The sequence below is a fragment of the Anomaloglossus baeobatrachus genome, chromosome 10 (assembly GCF_048569485.1).
Source record: "Anomaloglossus baeobatrachus isolate aAnoBae1 chromosome 10, aAnoBae1.hap1, whole genome shotgun sequence".
NCBI lineage: Eukaryota > Metazoa > Chordata > Amphibia > Anura > Aromobatidae > Anomaloglossus > Anomaloglossus baeobatrachus.
The window spans coordinates 107,224,794-107,252,442 of record NC_134362.1 but is presented as its reverse complement, the minus strand read 5'-3'; the positions used below and the strand labels follow the sequence as shown (position 1 = coordinate 107,252,442).

Genomic DNA, 27,649 nt, shown 5'->3' with positions numbered 1-27,649 from the left:
TGCCCATCAGCGGTGCTGGTATTGCAGCCCAGCTCCTTTTCCAGCAACACCAGTATCAGCAGTTTTGAGTTTGAACATCGCCCGTTACGTTTTTTCCAGCAAATCTTTGTGTCTTTTTTTGTCACCACTGTTATGTTCACTTCATGTTTTATCCGCTCATGAAGCCCGGAAGACGGGATTAGGGCATATGTGCTGACAGGGCCATTGACTTTAATGGATGAAGCAGTCACACAGTTACTTTATGCTCTCTTGGACATTATTTTTGATGGTATCCACCTATGAAGTGGCCACTAACATATGGTCAACATTAAACTCAATGCCTTGTTGGCACATATGCCCAAAATGTTTTTTCATGGCTCCAGATGTAAGCCTGATGGAGGGATTGATATTACTAAAACACATTGTGAACATAGCCTTATTTTACATATATTTGTCACTGTACATTGATGCACATGGCAGAAGTATGGTAGAAATATTGAGGAGTAATAAGGTGGGGGAATAAAATACATTGTAAAACAACAAGAAATACTAAATATAAAGAAATATTACTAACGTAAAACAGATAATTGCTCCCAAAATATTAGACATAAGAATACAGCAATAGTGCAAAACAGTATAACTCATGATATAAATCGTAATATATAGCATGAGGGTCTTCAATCAAAATGAATGTTTACTTACTTCTAAAAAATGTCTCACAGCGGGATGAAATAGGAACCTAAAGTATTTTATATAACTCAGAAAATAGGAGGGATTGTGACTGCAAATACACAATCTGTACAAACACACAATCTATACAAACGCACAATCTGTACAAAGGCGTAACCCCTGAAAACACACAATCTATACAAAGGCACAACCCCTGCAAACACAATCTGTACAAACACAAAATCTGTACAAACACACAATCTGTACAAAGGCGTAACCCCTGAAAACACACAATTTGTGCAAACACACAACTCCTGCAAACACACAATCTGTAAAAAGGCGCAACCCCTGAAAACACAATCTATACAAAGACACAACCCATGCAAACACAATCTGTACAATCACACAATCTGTACAAACACACAATCTGTACAAAGGCACAACCACTGCAAACAAAATATGTACAAACACAAAATATGTACAAACACACAATTTGTACAAAGGCGTAAACCCTGAAAACACACAATTTGTACAAACACACAACCCCTGCAAACACACAATCTGTACAAAAGCGCAACCCCTGAAAACACAATCTATACAAAGGCACAACCCCAGCAAACACAATCTGTACAAACACAAAATCTGTACAAAGGCGTAACCCCTGAAAACGCACAATCTCTACAAACACACAACTCCTGCAAACACACAATCTGTACAAACACAATCTGTACAAACACACAATCTGTACAAACACACAATCTGTGCAAACACACAAACGTTGCGGGAACTCTGAGGTTGCATTATGACAATTAATCCTATGGAAAATGTTCAGAATACATTTGTAAATTCTACAATACTTCCTACACTATCTTTACTGAGGAAGCCATGTTTGCTCTTGCAGTTATGTCTAGTGTATTCTTTTTCTTTCCTTGGTGTAGAAACCAGAAAAGGTATTGGTGTTGCTTAGTGATGCTCGTAGGCTCAGACAACAGGGACTATGATATCACAGTTTTCCCTATCACTAATTTTAATTGATCATTGGCTAAGGCGCCCCAACTATTTTCAGAACCTATTTTGTATAGCGAATAGCTACTCTACTTGTAAGGTCATTGTAACAAAAACCCTAGCATTAAAGAATTGTTAAAAAAAATAATATAAATACATTTTTTTAAGTTTTTAGGAGAAAATGTGGAAGAACTTTAATGAAAAAACTGATACTGCTATTGAATTCCTGGATGTATGTGTATAGGAAAGCTGATGCGGTGTGCTAAAGGGTTAAAATTGTCTGCAGCTGATCTGCTCATTGAAACACAACATTTAGATTGGGAAAACTGTTGTACTACTCAAAGTATATCTGTGAACTAAATGTAGCTTTTTGGCTGTAGTTGGTTCTCTTGGCTCCTGACCACTTCCCTTTGCGCTCCCAGGTTCCTTTTGGGATAATTGTGAAATGATAATAATACCCAACAGCCATCGTACAACTTTGTTCCCAATTGGCTATTATTTTCTGATAGAAACAGAAACTAAAATTATTTTTTGGAATGTTACAGCTCCTATTTTCTATTCTTAAAGGAAAAAAGTGGCAGTTTTTGCTCTTCCTTTCTTTCAACCACTTCCCTGAGAAATGTTTTTCTCTTTTTTTTTAATCTGACGTAGAGTGGCAGAGATATTATTTTTATACAGTGCACTTAATATGTAAATGTTTATGGTTTTTATCAAGGTGGCATTGCTCCCAGGGTAATAATGCCAATCAGCCTAAAGATAATCCCCCAGAGAAATCTGTGAGCAACACCCCAATGGTAAAACCCCTAAAATTAGCATATTGGGTGCACCAAGTAAAAAGACACAGATCTCTGAGATTAGATGATACAAGTAAAATATATCTTTGTACCGTGTTAGCCAGTAGAGATAAAAAAAATTGTTTAAAAGAACAGAGAGTCCTCAGTGGTTGGTACCATCTTTTCAGTTAGCCATTAAAAGGTATCAACCACTGAGGACTCTCTGTTCTTTTAAACAATGAAATTAGATGAAGAATTTTAAAAATCTAAAAAAAACAAAAACAAAACAAAATGGAATGCTCAGGGGAAGAGTGGTATAAAATAAGATCAAAACCTGGATACTTTAACATGGGGACAAATTATTTCTACGTCATTGGGTTTAAAACAACGAAATGACCATAGAAAAAGAAAACCAAAATAAAATTATTCTGAAATCCCAAAATCTTAGATGAATGTACTCAGAATCTTGAAATAGTCAGAATTTAGACTGTTCGCTGAAGAATATGAGAGAGATTTTCAGATCTAACTTAGCCAAATGAAAATTCTGATTTTACTCTTAGAATTCTGACATCTTAATTTTGTATTCTCTTTTTTTCAGAATTTTAACTTTTCATATCATAAATACTGTATATTATTATTTTTACGTGGCCCAAATCTCTTTCATACTCTTCCAAATCAAACAGAACTCCGTAATAAATGTTGCATGAACTGTTCCTAACTGCAATAGTTGTCATATGTCCGTGTGCTTCCATAGTGATTAACAATTGACAGATTTAAATCAATTGGACTTTAATGGACTTTGCTATGTTTGCTGGTAAATTTCAGTTTCACCAAATATTATTGAACAGCTTTTAATCATAATTAACTCTGAAGAATTTCCACCTTTTTTGTGAGAGCAGAAAGGATATAGTGCAGGTTCAAGACACACTTAAAGTATCACATTCCCTTTCCTAACAATTTCAGCAGTGAAAAGGAAATCATTTCTCAACTCTCGGTGAACTTGGATACAGTCCTGTATCACTCTGATAAGACTTGTCTGGTGACTGGTACAAACTGCACCATAAAACCAGTGGGGAAAATTAAGTCATATTTCCCCTAGGATGACTCCATATCCAATAAATATTGATGCATTCTGTCTTGGCATGAGATCTTTTCCTACATTCTCTCTTTAGTAATGCGTCACATGAAGGAATAGGTCTAATGTGTAGAAGGAAATGTTTTTTTTTCCCCGAACATTACTCCCATAATGCCTTAGGATGGAAAAGCATTTCAGATTCTTGTACGTTCTGGTGTTTAATGCAGAACCCGGTGAGAGCAAAGGGGATAGAGAGGTAACAACTTCAATATCAAAGCCCAGTCTGACCCAGGTTCTTGTGACCTAATAGTAAAGAGGATGGGGTCAACCAAGGCTAGGTCCTCCCTCTCCGAGCCACCCTAGAAGGTGTTGAACAGCCATTATTCTATGTATGCCTTTGTACGGATCCATGTCATACGTAAAACGTAAAATGGCATTAGATGGTAATCAAATGCAGTAAATATGTTTGGCTGTAGGGAATGGTAAAGTGGATTGGGCCTTACATTATCAGCTATAGTGCATTTTATGAAAAGACAGAGGGACATGGTTACTAAGATATTCAGTGGATAAGACATCAAAGAATTGCAGGGAATGTTAGATAAAATGAGTGTAAATGCAATAAGAAACCAATTATAGTCCCAAACTGGTAACTTCAATAAATGGGGGAATAGTAACTATTTGCAATGCCTACTGAATATCGAGTACTATTCCAGTTTTCGTCAAAACAAGAAAAATGCTCAGGTTCCCCATTAACTTGCATTAGATTTGTTATTAATGACGAATACCGGACTAGTACTTTGGGATTTGTTATGAATAATCTGAACACAGGTAGTTACTATTCACTCATCACTAGTTATTTTTAAAGCTTTTAGGGAAAATGAATCATTATTTTGTGCCAATTCACAGCTAGTTACTATTCACCCATCACTAGTTATTTTTAAAACCTTTAGGGAAAATTAATCATTATTTTGTGCCAATTTAAATTAATGGCCATATCTGTTTTGCATAGGTTCCATAACTCTAACAAGTAACAATGAAGCTCCAGAGCAAAAATGATGGCCCCTTCCAGGGTTACCAGCTGTCCAGAAATTACAGGATAGCCCTTAAAAATAAGGCACTATTAAAATTAAGGTGTCAGGGATTTTTTTTACGCCATAGAAACTTATGTCGATTATTCTGACAAATTACCAACATTTTACAGTTAACACTGAATACAAGTGATGTTTTCATATCAGAATTAGGGGCTATCGACATGGATCACTTATATTGGTTTATTATAGTTTTCCAATGTGTCTATCAAAAAATATTGTCAGTCCATGATTTTTTTTATAAACTATCCAGAAAAAGTTAAATTGGCAACCTTGGCCCCTTCCCAGTTGCTATGCCTATTGCTTCAGTAGTTTTGTTCTTCTCAGTGCATAGTGACTGTGTGCTCTCTCTCTGATCAGAAATGATTAGCTGGTAACAGAATGCACCGGTATTGTGCATTTAAGTAAAGAGCGAGCAGAGACCAGCAATGTCCCTGCATGTTACTTCACTTGCGAGGAAGACACAGGACAATGTTTGCTCGTTATTTACTTACAATGCGCACTAACTGTGCTCTCTCTTGCCTACTTGTTACTTATGATCAAAGCTGGCTAAAGAGTGCATTGTCACTGCACTGAAGAGAATAGTGCACATTGACAGGAATCTACTGAGCATCTCTTGGTATTGAAAACCAACGCATGCTCAGCAGAGCATGAACTAACCCAGCACCTTAAATGGGGGTCACAGATGATGCTCCATTTCAGGGAGGGGGTAGATGCAGAGGCAGTAATTGCTGCCTCTGCCTCCTGGTGATGCTTTGTTTGAGTATCCCAACATGCACTGGGTTTCTCAAACAAAGCGTCATCAAAGAGGAAGTAGTAGAAAAAAACGTTGTTATATAGTATAGTAGGGAAGGATACAGAATTTTAAATTAAAAATTATTACAAAAACGATTAGGCTATGATATTAAATAGAGTTTAGGATGAAAATAAAATTTAGTTTTTAGCTAAAAAAGTCCAGATGCAATAGATATGTGACAACCCAGCTTACCATAGCTCAATCACTCACTGGACAAACTGGTAGTCTAAAATATTCACTATGAAGATATTTATAAAATGCACCCCGTGTGTAATCATTGTATAGGTAGACTACTGACTGAAGTAACATACATTTTGTGCAATTATTATTACATTTTCTGGGATTATTATTAATTAGAATTTTTCATCATCACCATTATGATTCTTAGAATTTTTAACCAAGTGTTCTGCTATCTATACACTTAGCGTTCAGCTGTTGAACCTTGCCCGACGCTGGCCTCTCGGACAGTGAACAAGCTGTTCCAGCCATAAGAGTCTCACCTCCAGGGTTTGAGGATTGGGGGAGTTGTAGTGTAGATTAAAGCTTCATCCACTGCAGGGGTCAAGAACTTGTCATCCTTACTCTGCAGGCCAAAACAAACTCAGAATGATCTACTACCGAGTTCCTTTAAAGTTTCTCTTTTTCACTTGGACTTGGTTTCCTTTTATTTGTCTCCAAAGTACATTAATCCAATTCAATCTTTCTACGCATTTAGCGGTAGAGAAAAAAATATCCTTGCAAGGGCTTTGATAACAGATTATTTTTAGACAGAGCTGAATGGAAACTATTTTTACACAATAAGAAAAAACTGTAGTGAAAGAAAGACAATATACTGCACAAATATGATCATTGGTTAAAGTGATTGCTCAGTGAGTCCATGACTGTGCTTGAATTTACGGAAGGCTCCACCCAATGTGAATTCACTCTTAAGTTTGTTTAAGTATTGGTGAGATCACATTGGACGGAACTGCTGTGGATTAGGATATTATTCAATTGGGAAGTAGAAATCCATAATCAGGCCCTATTGTCCCAAGATTTAGATGCAAATTGTCTCTCCAGTAAAGGAGACAAACTCTAGCACAGCGCCACCTATTGGAAGTAGCGATCCTAAAAGTCACAAGTGGATTTTTAACAATCCTTTGCAAAATGACTCAGGATATATAAGCCAGATTAGAATCCCAATTTGCAGACACGGTGTTTCGGGGTGCTTTTATGGCTACCATCCAATAATTTAACGTAGGAAAGTGTATTTTGTTTAATATATTTTTGTAATAACCACTGATGTGCAAAAACGATTTGTACACAAATGAGAAAAAAAATATTTCCTGGATGAAATGTGGATGATTTTTTATATATACGCTTGTGTGAACTTAGTCTAGAGTAAGAGTATGCTGGCCACACTAGCGATGATTCTCATGTGAGAGATTCAGCACAACAATGCAAATGACACTGTGCTCAAACTGTGCTCCGAGTGTGAACAGAGTGTCATTCACTGTGGTCTGATTCTCTCACATGCGAGAATAGATCACAGGTGCGGAAAAGATGAAGAAATTAATTTTTCCAACTTCTCCATTGCCTGTCTTGGCGTATATTGGACTGCACTCTGATGTCATCCAAGTGCAGTCCGATGTTTCAGTAGCACCAATAGACTTGTATGGGTGCGCGCAGTCCAATATACGATGCCAATCTCAGCTTTCAGCTATTTTTTTCTCATGCCGAATCACCATGAGTTAAAACCTGCTGGTGGTCACTGCCGCCTAGTATAACATTGGAGAGAGTGCTATCCAATAAAACATCGGACAGAACTCGTCCAGTGTGAATGAGCCCTAATGCAGTTACTACACTGGTGTACTGACTCTCCAATGGTCTCTCAGTTTTGACTGGAGTATCTCCATATGAGTCTTGTTAATGTATAGTTAGTACTGTATCTCATAGTGCATGGGCTTCACCACCTAGACATGTAGCAAAAGGTCGGTGAATAACCATTGTCACAATATGTGGAGTTCTCAAGCTGGGACATCTGCCTTTCAAACATTTATGATCTACTCTGTGGACATGCAGTATACAGTGCCTTAAAAAGTATTCATGTTGTGAACCTTTTCACATTTTTTCATGTTACACCTACAAACTAAATTTATTTTATTGGGATTTTATGTAAAATACCAACAGAAGGTAACAAGTATTTGTGAAGCGTAAAGGAAATAATACATAATATTCTAAATATTTAAAAAATATAGATCTTAAAATTGTGACATGAATTTGTATTCAGCTTCTTGTTGTCTAATAACCCAAAATAAAATCCTGAGTGACCAATTGCCGACAAAAATCACCTAATTTTTAATCCCTTCACGACCGGCCGATTTTTCGCTTTCCGTTTTTTTTCGCTATTCTTCTTCTGAGAGACGTAACTTTTTTTATTTTTCAGTCAATATGGTCATGTGAGGGTTCATTTTTTGCAGAACGAGCTGTACTTTTAAATTAAACCATAAGTTTCATAAGTTTTACCATATAGTGTACTGGAAAACGGCAAAAAAATTCCAAATGCAGAAAAATTGCGATAGCACTATTGTTTTTGAGATATTTTATTCATTGTGTTCACTATATGGTAAAACTGATGTGTGGGTGTGATGCCTCAGGGGTCAGTGCGAGTTCGTAGACACCAAACATGTATAGGTTTACTTTTATATAAGGGGTTAAAAAAATCGGAAGTTTGTCCAAAAAAAGTGGCGCACGTTTTACGCTATATTCTGTGACTCATAGCGTTCTCATTTTTTGGGATCTATGGCTCAGTGACGGCTTATTTTTTGCATCTCGAGCTGACATTTTTAACTGTACCATTTTTGCGCAGATGCTATGTTTTGATCGCCTGTTATTGCATTTTGTGCAAAAGAGGTGGCGACAAAAACACGTAATTTTGGCATTTGGAACTTTTTTGCCACTACGCCGTTTACTGATCAGATTGATTTTATATTTTGATAGATCGGGTGTTTCTGAATGCGGCGATATGAAATGTGTGTATATTTGTTATTTTTTTAACCCTTTCATTTTCAATGGGGAAAATGGGAGTGATTTGAAATTTTAGGGTTTTTTTTAATTTTTTTAAACTTTTTTTTACTTTTTTTTATTTTTATTTTACTAGTCCCCCTAGGGGGCTATAGCGATCAGCAATCCGATCGCTCTGCCCTATCCGCTGATCACAGCTACACAGCTGTAAACAGCAGATACGCTCACTTTCTGCTTCACTTGGCTCCGGGCCGAGTGAAACTGAAAGTAATTCATGTGTAGTACAGGAGTCATCACATGACCCTGTGCTACCATGACAACCACCAGAAGTCATGTGATCAGATCACGTGACTTCCGGTATCGGCCGGTAAGTAAAAGTTTACCGCCGATGCCGTTATAATGGCGCTGTCACATATTGACAGTGCCATTTAAGGGGTTAAACAGATAACGATTCTGCTCATGCCTAGCAGGCACACATCTCAGCTGTGAAAATCAGCTGAGATGTACGGTAGCCCACAATCCACATCACGGATCCTCATTCTTGTAGGTTCCTACACTAATATATATGTATATATAAAAAAACAACAACAACAACAAAAAGAGGAATTAAATCCTCCAATAGCTAAGCAATTACTTACAGAAATGAGTGATGCCTCCATTTATTGGAGGTATTGCTGCATCCTGGTAGTGCATTCGTTTCTTTGGCCTGGGCAGTTTACATCTTCTGCCATTTTTCTGTGAGTAATTGCATAGCTATTGGAGGATTTAATTCCTCTTTTTGTTGTTGTTGTTTTTCAACATTAGGATCAAACAGCATCATAAAAACGAAGGAACACTCCAGACAGGTCAGAGATAAAGATATGGAGAAGAGTAAAGCAGGAATAGGTTATTAAATAAACAGACCAAGCACTGAACACAGAGCTTAATCCATTATCCAAGAATAGAAATAGTATGGCACAACTGAAGAAGGTTCTCTGGTCAGAAGAAATTTTTGAGCTAAATTCAAAACACTATGTATGGCAGAAAACTAACACTGCACATCACTCTGAAAACACCATCCGCACCATCAAACAGGGCAGTGGCAGTATAGTGCTGTGGGGATGCTTTTCTTCAGCAGAGACAGGGAAGCTGGTCAGAGTTAATGGGAAGATTTCTGGAGCTAAATATCGGGCAATCCTGGAGGAAAACCTGTTAGATGATGCAAAAGACTTGAGACTGGGATGTAGGTTCACTTTCCAGCAGGACAACAACCTTAAACATACCAACAGAGCTACAATGCAATGGTTAGATAAAAGCATATTCATGTGCATGAATAGCACTGTCCAGACCTAAATCCCATTGAGAATCTGTGACAAGACTTGAAAATTGTTGATCACAGACGTCTCCATCCACAATTACAGCCTCTAGATGTGTAAAGCTGGTAGAGACATATCCCTAAAGACTGGCAGCGGTAATTGAAGCGAAAAGTGGTCCTACAAAGTATTGACATGGGGGGGGGCTGAATACAAATGCACGGGACAATTTTACGATTTATATTTTTACAATATTTAGAAAACCATGTATCATTTCCTTTACATTTCACAAATAATTCCTACTTTGTGTTCTTATATAACATAAAATCCCAATTACATACATTTTAGTTTGTGAGTGCAAAGTGAAAAAATTTGGAAAAGTTTGCAGAGTATGAGTACTTTTTCAAGGCACTGTATGTCTACAACAGGAAAACCTACAGTACTAACTGATTGCAATTGTGGAACTTTACCTGAGACCACTATATACTAGACCTAGAAATCACCACTACAGATACAGAGAAGCAGTAGCGTAGCTAGCAGGGGGGCAGAGGGGGTGGTTGCCCTGGGCCTCGTGCTCAAAGAGGCCCACCTGGAGCTTCAGCTACTCTTAACTCTCAACTCTGCAGGAGTAGAGCAGGGCAGTAAATCGGCATTTGCTGGAGGGGGCGGGGTGACGCGAGGGCACAGAGCTCAGGCTGCAGTGAGAACAAGAGAAAATGAAAGCAAAGTACTGATAGGTGAATCAGCAGTCAGCAGGGGGCTGGTGTGGAAGGCTCCTCCAATCACAATGCAGATTGCTCTCACACAGGAATGGCAGCGCTGAGGAGGATGAAGCTCTGCATCTACACTCACCATCTGTGGACCAGTGACGTGCTGCTACCACCAGATAGAAGAGTGAGGATGGCAGCTCTGCACACACACTGCAGGCTGTGCTTCTGGTCTGGTGAGTGGAGGGGAGGAGACTCAGGACAACACTTCTGTCGGGTGGGGGAGAGGAGGGCAGGGCACTCATCACTTCTGTGGGGTGGGGGATGGGAGGACAGGACACTCATCACTTCTGTGGGGTGGGGGATGGGAGGACAGGACACTCATCACTTCTGTGGGGTGGGGGAGGGGAGGGCAGGACACTCATCACTTCTGTGGGGTGGGGGATGGGAGGACAGGACACTCATCACTTCTGTGGGGTGGGGGAGGGGAGGGCAGGACACTCATCACTTCTGTGGGGTGGGGGAGGGGAGGGCAGGATACATCACTTCTGTGGGGTGAGGTGGGGGAGGGCAGGACACTCATCACTTCTGTGGGGTGGGGGAGGGGAGGGCAGGACACTCATCACTTCTGTGGGGTGGGGGAGGGGAGGGCAGGACACTCATCACTTCTGTGGGGTGGGGGAGGGGAGGGCAGGACACTCATCACGTCTCTGGGAGGTGATTGTTTCATGTGAACACTGGAGAACTTCTGTCCTGTTCATTATTTCATATGTGTGATAGTCTCCCTCCCTGCCTGTGCAGTGTAAAGGGCTTCAGAGTCCCGAAAGTTAAGAATAGTGTGACCCCAACCTGTGTCTGCACCTAATGGTGGGGGAGGCGGGGTTCAGGGATGTGCAGGTCTGTGACACTGCCCTGACACTCTGCCCTGCCACACTGCTCAATTACTTCAGCCCGCCACTCTGCCCCACCACAGTACACTGAAGCCTCCTGCATGGTGCTCCTGTCCTGACACTGTTCCGAACGGTAACCATAGGACAATGCCATCAGTCATAGTGACCCCATGACAACCTTAAGGCTTTTTGCTACGGTTTTTGCTGTAAACAAAGTGCAGTTTTTGTTCAATACCTTTCTGCAGTCCTTCCCTAGCAAAAATCTATGGGAAAACCAAAATGCTGTGCGCTCACTGCATTTTTCTTCCTATAGGTCCTGCTGCAGAATTTCTGCAGCAAAAAAGCAACAGCATGTCACTTCTTTTCCGCAGGCACCTGCGTTTTTGCCATGGATAATAAACCAACCCGCGGAAAAACCGCATGCGGGTGCCAGGTACATTTTTCACGCTGGTGTGGAATTCTGCCAAAGGGTGCAGATTTTTCTTAAGAAAAGCAAATTTCCCAGTGCGCACAGACGCACAGACCCTAAAGGAGATTTTTCACTTAATCTTCGTCCAAGAGTGCACTTCAGTGTAAGAAAAAAATACAAACCGTGTTGTCCTCACCATCCCTGGGTCTACTGGCCAGTCTCTGCCGCTGGTGTCTGGTATTGACCATTTCACTGATCACGATGATAGTGCAGCAGCCAATCAGTGAGCTCAGCAGCTCTGCCAGTGTAAACCGAACGCCCCGCTCAGAGCTGCTGAGCTCACTGATTGGCTGCTGCACTGTCATCGTCATGTCAGTGAAATGGTCAATACCAGACTCATCAGTTGTTTCCCTAAATATACCACACATGTAAATTTACCCTTGCAGGTTTATCCATGTGTTATTAGACCTCATCATGTGGATGGTGGTCTGTATGGGGCATGGGGGGCACTACAGCAGGGCATGCGATGATTGTGCAGCACAATAAGTGGGAACAAGATTAGACATTACACAGATCCTCACTGTACAGACCTGGCTCGGCCTCATTCTGATGTCTGGTTTTCTAATACGAGTTTTATCAATGTTTCTCACAGATAGGGCCCCTACCTGTGAGAGTCTATGGGGCTGATCACAGATAGAGCTCGTACCTGTAAGAGTCAATGGGGCTGATCACAGATAGAGTCCGTACCTTTGAGAGTCTATGGGACTGATCACAGATAGATCCCGTACCTATGAGAGTCTATGGGGCTGATCACAGAACCCATACCTATGAGAGTCTATGGGGATGATCACAGATAGAGCCCCTACCTATGAGAGTCTATGGAGCTGATCACAGATAGAGCCCGTACCTATGAGAGTCTCTGGGACTGATCACAGATAGATCCCGTACCTATGAGAGTCTATGGGGCTGATCACAGATAAAGCCCATACCTATGAGAGTCTATGGGGCTGATCACAGATAGAGCCCATACCTATGAGAGTCTATGGGGCTGATGACAGATAGTGCCCGTACCTATGAGAGTCCATGGGGCTGATCACAGATAGAGCCCGTACCTATGAGAGTCTATGGGGCTGATCACAGATAGAGTCCTTACCTATGAGAGTCTATGGGGCTGATCACAAATAGAGTCCGTACCTATGAGAGTCTATGGGGCTGATCACAAATAGAGTCCTTACCTATGAGAGTCTATGGGGCTGATCACAAATAGAGTCCGTACCTATGAGAGACTATGGGGCTGATCATAGGTCTGTGTATTTGTGAAGGCCGGGTTCACACCAGTGTATTTTTGGCTGAGGGCTGTATGTGATAAAGCAGACCTCACACTGACCGCACACGGAGCAATGTTATTCAGTGGGGTCCTGCAGAGGAGCATTTTTGTTCTTCACTGACCAAATCTGCATGTAAAAAAAAATCCCAGCATGCACTTGTTTCTTCTGTGTGTGAGGTCAGACTCGCACATTCAAGTCAAAGGCCGGGGTCAGAGGGGCGTAGAGCATGGGATACGGTATCCTAATGACACTCGGCTCCGGCTCTGCCAATGACACTCGGCTGCAGCTCTGCCGATGACACTCGGCTGCGGCTCTGCCGATGACACTCGGCTTTGGCTCTGCCGATGACACTCGGCTCCGGCTCTGCCGATGACACTCGGCTGCGGCTCAGCCGATGACACTCGGCTGCGGCTCTGCCGATGACACTCGGCTGCGGCCCTGCCGATGACACTCGGCTCCGGCTCTGCCAATGACACTCAGCTGCTGCTCTGCCGATGACACTCGGCTGCGGCTCTGCCGATGACACTCGGCTGCGGCCCTGCCGATGACACTCGGCTCCGGCTCTGCCAATGACACTCAGCTGCTGCTCTGCCGATGACACTCGGCTGCGGCCCTGCCGATGACACTCGGCTCCGGCTCTGCTGCCATTATTTTCCTCAGTCTGTTTAGAGCTGAAGAAAATCTCGCAGATCAGACCTGCAATATGGACTTGATTTTCTCATTGCTTTCATCCAATTTACACTCTAACGTAAGCGAGCCCTAAGACTGTGTAGAAAAAGGGGATCCCATACATAACATCCTCATAGCATTTAGTTTTTTACAGATTCACTGCAACTCTTTAAATGGCCTTGTAAATTATTATATCAGTGTTGGTCTTTGTGTAGAGATTTATTGTCAATAACAGGGCAGCTATTTGCTGAGGGTCCCCTATACCCATAATTAGGGTGCGGCACCGTAGTTGTAATCAGGATTACTGTTTAGGGGCCCACTCCGATTTTTTGCCCCTCCTGAGCTGAACCCCTAGCTACGCCTCTGCAGAGAAGTATTAAGATGTGTTTGAGATATTAATCTTCATTGCACAGATCCTCATAGATAGTTCAAATTTTGAGCATCCAATTTTAACTAAATTTGAAGACCAACCCGCCCCAAGAATCATCAGCACATTTATGTCTAGTGGCTGTTTCCATATCTCACACTCAAGATTATTAAGTGATCGCTGCATGCTCCTGGGTAGACAGCAGTGTTTATGCTGGGAGATAAGCATTGTCAGCTTGCCCCGTCACCACTTGTGCCATGCACTGATGTTTGCATACTTGTCACGTCTATTGTGTACGTTTACGTATAATAAAGGGGAAGGGTCAATAACTCACAGACTCCCAGAATAAAGAAATTACACATAGAAAGAAGCAAGGCTTTTACAATGGATTATTGTTGGTTGTCCTGTTTGTCTTCGAAGTCATTAAAAACTGCTATCAGATTAGGGGGCTTAATATGAAATGGGCCTGTAAGTATTATATGTATATAACTGTGCAATATGTCATAATGTGAACAGACATTTATAGGGGTCAGAGCTCTGTTTTGCTTGGACACAAACCTCAAAATATTATGCACAATATATAATATATAAGGAAAAATATTAAAGGGAACCTGTCATTCAATTCATAGTGCCGAAAACATGGGCAGCACGAGTCAGAGTCTGGCTACGGGATTGCAGCCAGGTATGTTTTTCAGTGAAAGGCTACGGCATTTCAGAAAAAAACATACTGTAGTTTAACCCCTTTGCTTGTTTTTGCCTTCATGATCGGGCCATTTTTTTCATTTCTGACCAGTGTCACTTTGACAGGTTATAACTCTGGAAAGCTTCAACAGATCCCGGTGATTCTGAGACTGTTTTTTGTGTGATATATTGTACGTCATGATAGTGGTAAAATTAAGACCATACCTTTTTCGTTTATTTGTGTAAATATTGGAAATTTGGTGACATTTTTGAAAATTCCGCATTTTTTATACTTTTGAATTTTTATGCACATAAACCAGAAAGATATATCACACTAAATAGTTACTAAATAACATTCCCCACACTTTTACAATTTTTGAAACTTCTTTTTTTTGTTAGGAAGTTAGAAGGGCTAAAAGTTTATCAGCAATTTCTCATGTTTCCAACAAAATTTACAAAACCAGTTTTTTAGGGACCACATCACATTTGAAGTGACTTTGAGGGGGCCTACTGTGTATGACAGAAAATATTCAAAGTTGACACGATTCTAAAAACTGCAGCTCACAAAGTGCTCAAAACCACATCCAAAAAGTTAACTCTTCAGGGATTCACAAGAACTGAAGCAAAGTGGAAGGAAAAAATTATAATATTTCTTTTATCTACAAAAATGTTACTCTAGTCTGAAATTTTGCAGTTTCACAAGGGTAAGAGGAGAACATTCACTATACAATTTGTTGTGCAATTTCTCCTTAGTACACAGATAACTCATACGTGGTGGAACACTACTGTTTGGGTGCACAGCAGGGCTCGGAAGGGAAGGAGCACCGTTTGAAATTTAGAGTGAACAGTTGTCTGGAATAGATAGCGGATGTGATGTCGCTTTGGGAGAGCCATGTGAGGTCTTGTTTTTTGTGGGACGAGTTGATGTTTCTATTCGTACCATTTTTGGGCACATAACGTTTTTATTCTCATTTTTAGTAGGTAGAATTAACATGAAACTGCAATTCAGGAATTGTTTTTTGCGATACTTTTATGCTGCTCACTGTTTGGTAAAAGTAACAACACAGGTTTATTCTTCAGGTCAGTACGGTTACAGTGATACCGCTTTTACACAACAAAAACACTTTTTTAGAAAAAAATTTTTTGCGTTTTTGCTGTATTCTCAGAGCTTTTTTATCTTTTCACTGATGGAGCTGTGTGGCGGATTGTTTTTTGTGGGACAAGATGTAGTGTTCTGTAATAGTATTTTTATTTCTGTTCAAGTTTTTGATTGCGTTTTATTCCACTTTTTTATTTCTGCAGTATGGTGAAAAAGTATTTTTTGCCACATATTTTTAAAATGTTCACTGAAGGGGTTAAATAGTGTTATAGTTTTATAGATCAGGTCAGGCCAAGCACTGCAATACCAAATACATGTATTTTTGCTATATATTTTTTATTTTTTTGTGATTTTTGTTTTACATTTTGCAGGTTTTTTTTTTGTAAACCTTTTTTTTACTTTTTTACTTAGTCCCTATATGGGACTTTAACTTTTCTTAGTCTGATCATTGGTATAATGCATTGTCAAGCAGCAGCAGAGCAATGTATTATACTATCATTGTTAGGCTGCAGATCGCCTGACAGGCCACCATACATGGCAGACCCAGAGTTCATCATGTGACCTCCAGCTGCTATGACAACCCTCGGCTCCTCCGTGATCGTGTCACGGAGACCTGGAAAGGTAAGGTTCTCTATAACTTCTATGTACAGCGATCGCTATTGTTCGCGTCATATATAAGATCGCAAAGAGTTAACATCATCTGGACCTGATCCAATCAGGTCCTGATGATGTGTCCGAGCAGAAGTACCATTCTGCACCAGAACCTTGGTGATTGCGGGTCTTGGGTGATCATGATCCCCTCCTGACCACAGGCCGTAATTAAACGTCAGCTCTGCACAAAGCTCAGGAAAAGCCGACGTATATTTTTCATCGGCGGTCTTGAACAAGTTAAAGAGCCAGCTGGGTACCACACGGAGTGAGGAGACAAGTTCGCTGTTACCCCTGGCTGTCTTCTCACTGCACCACACTAGTTGATTTGTAAGGAGCTGGACGGACTGTCACATTCCCCCTGAAGACACCAATTGTATTGGTGTAATGTGAATTGTGATGTTTAATGTTTAAATGAGTTTGATGGCCATAGGTTAAGATAGAGTTATGTAAGCTGGTTGCCATTTCCTACAGAATACAATGCAAACCTATGAGAGATAAGTTTGTTTTGTATTCTGTTGTAAATGGCAACTCAATCTTAACCTATGGCCAGCAAACTCATTTAAACATTAGACATCACAATGATGATGAAAGTGATAGAGTCACCCACACAGCTCTACACACGTCTGCACCACTATATCTCCTCCCTTATCTCTATCTATCTATCTATCTATCTATCTATCTATCTATCTATCTATCTATCTATCTATCTATCACCATATCTGTCCTCTCCTTTCTGCAACAGATCTAATGCGGGCTTTACACGAGACGATATATCGTGCGATATGTCGTCGGGGTCACGGTTGTTGTGACGCACATCCGGCATAGCGCACGAGGTCGACTCGTGTGACACCTCCGAGCGACGGAGTATCGCTCACAAATCGTGAGTCGTGTACTCGTCGTTAACTTTCAGAATATCGTTTATTTTCATGGGTGCAGGTTGTTGATTGTTTCCGTGGCATCACATGTTGCTCCGTATGACACCATGGGAATGATGAACACAGCGTACCTGCGTCCCACGGCACCCGCCGGCTTAATGGAAGGAAGGAGGTGGTCGGGATGTTTACATCCCGCTCATCTCCGCCCCTCCGCTTCTATTGGCCGGCTGTTGTGTGACGTCGCTGTGACGCCGAATGTCCCTCCCACTTCAGGAAGTGGACGTTCGTCGCCCACAGCGAGGTCGTCCGGAAGGTAAGTGCATGTGACGGGGGTTAAAGGAGTTTGTGCGCCACGGGCAGCGATTTGCCCGTGACGAAAAAACGACGGGGGCGAGTACGATCCCTCGTGCTATCGCACAATAGATCGACTCGTGTAAAGCAGGCTTAAGACTAACATTCTCCATAATCTGAATCTCACACCTCCATCTCCAAGACTTCACTCGTGCTGCACCAATTTTCTTCAATGCACTAGCTCTGACAATCCAATTAATACCTAGCCCTCATGCTTTTAAGCGTGTTTTAAAAGCACATCTCTTTAGACATGCTTATCACCTCAACTCACTAACTTAGCTCTCCACTCTTACCTCATTTTAAAGTTTAATCAGAATCTGCTCCCTCCTATTTACAGTCATACGAAAAAGTTTGGGAACCCCTATTAATGTTAACCTTTTTTCTTTATAACAAATTGCATTTTAGCAACAGCTATTTCTGTTTCATATATCTAATAACTGATGGACTGAGTAATATTTCTGGATTGGAATGAGGTTTATTGTACTAACAGAAAATGTGCAATCCACATTTAAACAAAATTTGACCGGTGCAAAAGTATGGGCACCTCAACATAAAAGTGACATTAATATTTTGTAGCTCCTCCTTTTGCAAAGATAACAGCCTCTAGTCGCTTCCTGTAGCTTTTAATGAGGTCCTGGATCCTGGATGAAGGTAAATTTGACCATTTCTGTTTACAAAACAATTCCAGTTCAGTTAAGTTTGATGGTCACCGAGCATGGACAGGACTCTTCAAATCATCCCACAGATGTCCAATGATATTCAGGTCTGGAAACTGGGATGGCCATTCCAGAACATTGTAATTGTTCCTCTGCTTGAATGCCTGAGTAGATTTGGAGCGGTGTTTTGGATCATTGTCTTGCTGAAATATCCATCCCCTGCGTAACTTCAACTTCGTCACTGATTCTTGCACATTATTGTCAAGAATCTGCGGATACTGAGTTGAATCCATGCGACTCTCAACTTTAACAAGATTCCCGGTGCCGGCATTGGCCACACAGCCCCAAAGCATGATGGAACCTCCACCAAATTTTACTGTGGGTAGCAAGTGCTTTTCTTGGAATGCCGTGTTTTTTTGCCTCCATGCATAACGCCTTGTATGACCAAACAACTCGATCTTTGTTTCATCAGTCCACAGGACCTGCTTCCAAAATGTAACTGGTTTGTCCAAATTTGCTTTTGCGTATCTCAGGCGACTCTGTTTGTGGCGTGCTTGCAGAAACGTCTTCTTTCGCATCACTCTCCCATACAGCTTCTCTTTGTGCAACGTGCGCTGTATTGCTGACCGATGCACATTGACACCATCTGCAGCAAGATGAAGCTGCAGGTCTTTGGAAGTGGTCTGTGGATTGTCCTTGACTGTTCTCACCATTCTTCTGCTCTGCCTTTCTGATATTTTTCTTGGCCTGCCACTTCTTGGCTTAACAAGAACCGTACCTGTGTTCTTCCATTTCCTTACTATGTTCCTTACAGTGGAAACTGACAGTTTAAATCTCTGAGACAACTTTTTGTATCCTTCCCCTGAACTACTATGTTGAATAATCTTTGTTTTCAGATTATTTGAGAGTTGTTTTGAGGAGCCCATGATGCCACTCTTCATAGGAGATTCAAATAGGAGAACAACTTGCAAGTGGCCACCTTAAATACCTTTTCTCATGATTGGATACACCTGCCTATGAAGTTCAAAGCTCAATGAGGTTACAAAACCAATTTAGTGCTTTAGTAAGTCAGTAAAAAGTAGTTAGGAGTGTTCAAATCAAGAAATTGATAAGGGTGCCCATACTTTTGCACCGATCACATTTTGTTTAAATGTGGATTGCACATTTTCTGTTAGTACAATAAACCTCATTCCAGTCCAGAAATATTACTGAGTCCATCAGTTATTAGATATATAAAACTGAAATAGCTGTTGCAAAAACCCAAATTGTTATAAAGAAAAAAGGTTAACATTAATAGGGGTGCCCAAACTTTTTCATATGATGGTACCTATTTCCACATCCTCCCTGCACCTAATAGTGCATGGTAATGGTACTTAGATCCTGGTTGGTGACCTGATCATGCAGATTTACTTGAAATGCCCCATATATTATAATGATGGCTGAACCATACATGACGAGCACTTCTTACCTAGGGTTGCTCTCATTTCCTTTTAGATTGTAAGCTCATGAGCAGGGCTCACACAACTCCTGTAACTGTGTTACTCTAGATTGTCTTTATTGTCTGTACATGTTCCTGCTTAATTGTAAAGTGCTGCGGAATATTTTGGCACCGTATAAATAAAATTATTATTTATATTATTTATATGATATAATGATTTGAATCTAAAATAATGTTGGTCCTAGAAATAACATAGAGTTTAAAGGTCGTTAATCACTATCATTACAGTCATCACTGTAGCTTTGATGCTAATGCCAACATACTGCACAACACTGTTCAGATTGTAAATCACTACATCGATATTATGTCCTTGTGGAGCTCACTATGGTATTTGCTTTCGTACTAGGTTATATTTCATTTACTGGGATCCAATTCTCTCGCATGCGAGAATCAGCGCACAGGTGAGGAGAAGATGGAGAGATTAATTTCTCCATCTTCTCTATTGTCTGTGTTGGTGTAGATAGGGCTGCACTCAGGTGACATCTGAATACAGTCCAATGTTTTGCATGTACTCATATAAGTCTATAGTCCATTTTAAATAAGCTGCCAATATCAGGATTCTGTGACGTTTTTCTCATGCCGAATCGGCATAAAAAAAAAGTGCTGGTCGGCACTGCCCTATAGCCAAACATTGGACCAAGTGCCATCCAAAAAACATTGGATAGCACTTGTCCATTATATTCACTCATATGAGCAAGCTCTTAGCTGTATGCTCCACAAATCTGGCCTTTCTGGAAGAGTGATAAAGACCCTGACATAAGAAGCGCAAATGAAGCATGCTGTGTGAAATGTGCGTTAGTTCGGCCATGCACTAGGAGTCCCCCCCATTACTTTGGTTGGTACTATGCACTTGTCTATCTTTGATTGATTGCTCTCAGTGAGAGAAACAAAATTATAATCTTGTGATACCTTTTAATGGCTAACTAAAATAAAATAAATGATGTTACAAAGCAAGCTTTCAAGACTTCTCAGGTCTCTTCATCAGGCATGGTATGATAAAATATCTGAAGAAGCACATATATATGCACAGAGCAGAGGCAGTCTAAAGCTGGTGTCACACATAACGACGACGACAACGACGTCGCTGCTACGTCACCATTTTCTGTGACGTTGCAGCGACGTCCCGTCGCTGTCGCTGTGTGTGACATCCAGCAACGACCTGGCCCCTGCTGTGAGGTCGCCGGTCGTTGCTGAATGTCCAGCTTCATTTTTTGGTCGTCACTCTCCCGCTGTGACACACACATCGCTGTGTGTGACAGCGAGAGAGCGACGAAATGAAGCGATCAGGAGCCGGCACTGGCAGCTGCGGTAAGCTGTAACCAGCGTAAACATCGGGTAACCAAGGGAAGACCTTTCCCTGGTTACCCGATGTTTACGCTGGTTACCAGCCTCTGCTCTTGCTGCCAGTGCCGGCTCCTGCACTGTGACATGTGGCTGCAGTACACATCGGGTAATTAACCCGATGAATACTGTAGCAAGGAGAGCAAGGAGCCAGCGCTAAGCAGTGCGCGCGGCTCCCTGCTCTCTGAACTGTGACATGTAGCTGCAGCACACATCGGGTTAATTAACCCGATGTGTGCTGCAGGAGAGCAAGGAGCCAGCGCTAAGCGCGGCTCCCTGCTCTCTGCACATGTAGCACAGCGACGTTATGATCGCTGCTTCTGCTGTGTTTGACAGCTAAGCAGCGATCATAACAGCGACTTACAAGGTCGCTGTTACGTCACCGAAAATGGTGACGTAACAGCGACATCGTTGTCGCTGTCGTTTAGTGTGACACCAGCTTAATAGAAGAACATTTAAATAAGCAAACACTAAGCTCAGTGTTTGTTTATTTAAATGTCCTTTTATTATGCCATTCCCCTGCTCTGTTTGTGTATATATTTGTGTTTCTTCAGATATTTTGTTATACCATGCCTAATGAAGAGACCTGAGAAGTTTATTTTATTTAAGTTAGCCATTAAAAAGTATCAGAACTGCAAGATTATAATTTTGTTTCTCTCACTGAGAACAATCATTTTTCAACTGGCTAAAACTTTTTTCTTGTCTATTTTGTAACATTGTTTAAATTAAATTATACTTTGGTTGCTTTACTCTGCTGTGTGTGATTGCACTCACTACATTTTATGTGTTGGATGTCAACCATTATTATCTTCATTCATGCTTATTGACTGTAGCTGGCACCACTATATATGTATATATGCTATTCCCAGCCAACTAACGCTGGGATGCTGGGAGTTGCAGTCACACATCTCAAGCTGAGCTTATTCAGCCAATGACAGACAAAGGCTGCGTAATGCTAAATTGCAACTCCCAGCATTTTTCACGTCACATTTTCGTTTCCAGTCGACAATTATCAACTTCCTTTAAATGTAATTCAACCACTTCAACGCTACTGAATGTTGTCATTATTAACTTTAGGTTTAATTAATCACCAGCAGCATTAATTACATAGGAATGGGCATGCCGAGAGTTTGCTGGCTGGGAACAGCTAGTATATATGTATGTGCTTAATGATCACACCTGGACCTGGCTGCAGGACATCAACGAAAACGTGATGTGAAAAATGCAGGGAGTTGCAATTTAGCATTATGCGACCTTTGTCTGTCATTGGCTGAATCAGCTCAGCTTGAGATGTGTGAGTGTACAATGTACACAACAGAATTTGTGTGAATCAGCTCAGCTTAAAGTGAAGGTGTTGTCAAAAAATTTTTTTTTCAATAACTGAAAAAATATAAAGTATTAATGTTTTAATGTTATGTTTAAATAAAATTATTTGTTTTTAATTGAGAAAGATATAAAAAAAATTTAAAAGTTTGATATTTTCCACTCTTAACCCCTTCCCGATCCTTGACGCACCGTATGCGTCATGGCGGGATTCCGTTCCTGCAGCGCTGGTGACCGGAGTCACTGAAATGTCACCAGCGCTGCAGGTACATGAGGACCTGTATTTGACCTCGGGGAAGGGCGGGAGGGGTGGCCTTGCCTCCTCGTGTCTACGATCGCTCTGATTCGCAGTTCAAAGTGAAAGTGAAAGTGAAATTCTGATCAGAGCGATTGTAATATTTCAGCAATAAAACTTGGTAAAATATTACAATCCAGCCATGGCCAATGATGCTATATCATCAACAATTGGCTGGAGCAGAATGACCTTTGTGTCACCCCCTCTGATCTGATTGGAGCTATCGTCCACGTGACGCTATCCCTCCAATCAAATGTGGAGGAGCAGTGTGACCAGTGGGTGCCCTCCCCCTCAGCCTCATCCTGTCCATGGAAGGTGAAGAGCGAGGTTCCCTGCTGCCGCTGCCACCGTGATCTCCCGCTGTCGCCGATCACCGTGCTGTCATCTGGTAGTATATGTCCCCCGCTCCCCTCTGATGTCCAATTCCACACCCACCCTGATCTCAGCTCCCTTCGTCGTCCGATTACACTCCCCACCCTGACCTTCACACCCCTTGTCGTTCGATTCCACCCCCCACCCCATCCCCTGCCCCCCCTGTCATCCGATTCCAGTACCCCATCCCGACCTCCGCTCCCTCCCCCCTGCCCTGTGATCACTCACTGCCCTGCTTCTGCTAGTGTGATGCCCTGGGCTAGCCAGGTAGTCACAAACACAACACCACACCCCCCCCATCCCTGGTTAGGCAACAACAGTCAAACAAAATCCTTGTTGCCTCCCACCAGGGTCTGATGTCCACACCAGGTGGGGTGGAGCCAGGCGGTTGGCCCCACCCACCGAGGAGTTCACAGGCCTGGAGGCGGGAAAAGCAGTGAGTTAAGTTTGGAGTTGAAAGTGACAGGACAGAGAACTGTTGACCAATAAATAGAGGAAGGGCACCACCTGGTGGGATCTCCTGGTATACAAGAAAATGGAGACTAACAACGAGAAAGGTATACCATGAAGGGATCACAACACCATAGAATGAATAGGAAATGATTCTTTATTGCAACAAAAACGTATCATACATCCCCACATAAAAGTGAGGCACACAAAGACATGATAAAAACATTTAAAAAGCCAGAGGCATGATGACCAACCTGCCAGGAAACATTACAATAAAGTCACAACATATATTTAAATAATGTCAGACTCTCCAAAAGACAGAAAATAATGTCCCGTCATAGTATAAACATGCTGGTGTACAGTGTTTAAGTAGGGACCATAAATTGCTTAATAAATGGACCAATAGTTGTAAATCAATATTTGGTGTTTAGTAAGCTGTGGCGCCCCTGACCTGGTCAGGCACCACTGAGTGCTGCACCCATGCTGGGGACAGTACAATACAGGTAATCCAGAAGGCTGACAGGGGTGTGGAACACAGGCGCATAGTGATCAGGTCTCACACATGTACCCATGAGAGGACCCCTGGGGATCCCAGGAGGGGGCAAAGCCTATACCTCCACTGGAATAGTGGCAGGGGGTTAAAAGCCTCCATCTCCTCTCAAGGGGTGTGGTGGAGAGTCTGGTTGCTAGGTGGCGTAGGCAAGAACAGGAGAGGAGGAGCAGTGAGTCAGTTAGAGGGAGAACTCCAGAGGGCTCAGTGAGGAGCAGACCTGTGGGGTTGATGCTGTCTAACAGCGCCCGCGCAGTGACTACAGACGGGGGAGAACGGTCAACTAGGAGTGCTGCCTGAAAGCCAGCTTCAGCTAGAGAGAAAGCACGGAGTGGGAAGTAAGGAGACTGCTAGAGAGCACCAGGCCCAACCGGGCGGCAGATCCCGAAGCGAAGATAGATCCAGCTTTCTTCTGCTAAACCTGCCGGTGTGGGGCTCTCAAAGCCCACACCACAACACCACAAAAGCCGCAGCCACGTAACCGCAGTGAGGGCCCATAGGTCACAGGAGGCAAGAAGCTGGAGTGGCCTGGTCCGGGGAACAAGCAAACGGCAAACAAAAGGGGGAGAGAGGCTGCAGCATCTTCCCTGGGCGACCCCCATAGGGACTCAAAGTCGGGGTCACCCCAAACCACCAAGGGCTAAGGAAGGCGAGTCAGTAGTCACCCTCATAAAGTCAGCCTGAAGGATACCTGGTTCCCATCTGGTTCATCCCAGCTACGCCCGGGCTACTCACCCTGCCATCAAATGTGAGTAAAGCCCTTGAAAGACAGTTCTGCCTGTGTGAGTCATTCTGCGACTTGTGGTACTACAAACCTACACAGGGCCCTGGGGCTTGCCTCACTCTCAGGAGGCTATTCCAACTAACTGCACACACCATCAGCCCCAGGCGACCCTCAACCTGCAGTGGCGGTCCCCACTGACCGCAATACTGAGAGTGGCGTCACGATCAAAACCGAAGATTCCCTACCTGTGACCAGAACCAGCTACGTGGAGTCCCTGAAGGTATGCACCGATACAACACCTGTGGGGCTTCACATCTGGCGTCACGAACAGGATAAGGACTAGACCTGTTCAGACAGGTGACCATGTGCCTGGGCGGTCCGCTTGAAAAATTGGAAGCGCCGCCATATTGCCACCATGAAAAGCGCGCTGAAAAACAACAGCAGCCCGCGCTGGGAGAAGTTACCGCCCACGAAGAGGTGTGGCTACCCAGAGATCCCCTGCAGAGTTCTGACCTTGCCAGCTATGAGAGTGGAAGCGTCGAGAGACGGCGGGAAGGAAAGAGAGCCACAAGCCTGCTGCTGAGAGAGGAGCTGCTGAAAGAGGCAGAGCAGAAACTGGACAGCTTGTTACAGGAGGCAGCGAAGAGTCCACTGCTGGGAGACCGTGCAGAAGACGGCGCAGAAGAAATGGCGTCTGACCGCAGGAACCCAGAACCAGGCTCCGCTGCCTGGTGGTACCGAGAGCTGGCCCAGTTTTGCAACCGGCTGGAGACCCGGGTCGTGGAGCAGATTCGGGAGGAACGGATGGAACTGCAGGAGCTGACCGCGGCGGTTCGGGCCTATGAAGGGAGAGCTGCATGCCGGGTGTCAGGCGGGACGGCGACGACGCAGACCCCAGTGCTACCAACAACGGGTGAGTCGAATGATGCCCCGGCCCGCGCAAGTGCCCCGACCCCTGCTGCCACGTCCGCGGTCCCTGAAGAGGCGTCCGGTGCGGCGACGCTGAAGCAGGCCGCAGCCACGCCAGGTGCGGCCCTCCAAGCCCCAGCGGCTGCAGCGATGCCCTGCTCGGCCCACCAAGACCCAGTCCCTGCAGCGATGCCCTGCCCGGCCCGCCAAGACCAGGCCGCCGCCATACAGGGCGCGGCCCGCCAAGCCCAGACTGCTGCAGCGACGTCCAGCCCAGCCTGCACAGAGCCCCCTGCAACAGCGACACTGATCCAGGCCGCCGCCATGCCAGGCGCGGCCCGCCAAGACCAGGCCGCCGCCATCCAGGGCGCGGCCCGCCAGGACCAGGCCGCCGCCATCCTGGGCGCGGCCCGCCAAGACCAGGCCGCCGCCATGCAGGGCGCAGCCCGCCAAGCCCAGACTGCTGCAGCGACGTCCAGCCCAGCCTGCACAGAGCCCCCTGCAACAGCGACACTGATCCAGGCCGCCGCCATGCCGGGCGCGGCCCGCCAAGACCAGGCCGCCGCCATGCCAGGCGCGGCCCGCCAAGACCAGGCCGCCGCCATGCCAGGCGCGGCCCGCCAAGACCAGGCCGCCGCCATGCCAGGCGCGGCCCGCCAAGAAAAGACTACCTCAGCATTTACCCCGGCCTGTAAGGCCAGAGCAGACACCGCTCCCCGGTCCACAGAGGTTCCTGATAGGCAGCCCACGGTGGGTGAAGACCCTGCATATTGGCAGATGAAGGCTGACCTGGAGGCCAAATTTCCACAATGGCTGGTGAGCCAATACATACCCCCTCCGCATACCCCAAAGAGTCTCCTGATAACTCCTGCAGCAGCTACACCAAAGAGTCCCCCGCCTGGGCCGGCTGAAGAGCATCCATCCCCGGCACTGCCACAGCTGGAGTGCCAGGAAGAACTAAGGGGGAGAGGAGGCCAGGAAGCAGAAGGGTTGACTCCGACTCCAGTGTCACCAGTAGCAGTTGTGTATTCAGAGCTGGAAATGCTGCCATACTCCCGCTGGGACGAGGAGGACCTGACCCCCTCTGCAGAAGAAGAGCTGCCTAAGAGCTTCACCTGGGAACCCACAGGCATGGATCCAGCCCGCAAGACACGGCGCAGAAGAACACAGTTTGCTCCAGCACCACAGTCTCCTGAACAGAGAGCAGTCACCGCCAGAGACCTAAAGGAGAAGCGTTTGGTGAGAGAGTCCAAAGCCCAGGCTAGAGGACCCCTGTGTTATGGCGTAGTGGAAGATTTCAACTTGAAAAGTGGTTATGGCTTCATTGTAGCACCAGGAATAAAAGAAGGGATATTTGTAAACCGCAGAGATGTGAACGCTCATCTGCCAAGAGGACACCCTTGCAGAAATCTGAAAATGGGAGATTTGGTACAGTTTACCATGCACCAAGGTGAAAGGGGATTGTACGCACTTGATGTAACCTTACGTCCCAGCAAACCCTACAGCCACCCCATGCCACAAGAAAGACAAGAAAGACAAGAAAGACAAGAAAGACAAGAAAGACAAGAAAGACAAGAAAGACAAGAAAGACAAGAAAGACAAGAAAGACAAGATAGAGATAAAGAACCAGATGTAGAAACAGATGAAGACCAAGAACGGAAAGATAAAGATCCTACAGATGAAGAAAGAGACAAAGAGCAGGAAAGTCACAGGTGCCAGTGCCCAACGTGCCCTCGCCCTAGTGAAAAAGAGGAGTAAAGTAAAGTACAGAAAAGAAGTACAGAAGTTAAAGTTTTGAAAGTTTTGTTTGCAACGTTAAAGAAA

At 43.7% G+C, this 27,649-nt stretch overlaps 1 protein-coding gene across 3 annotated transcripts in view; it reads left to right on the top strand.

Annotated features, from left to right (window-relative positions):
- WT1 (WT1 transcription factor) overlaps positions 1-27,649 on the top strand; it is a 193,489-nt gene that overhangs the window by 14,239 nt on the left and 151,601 nt on the right. The window lies entirely within an intron of this gene.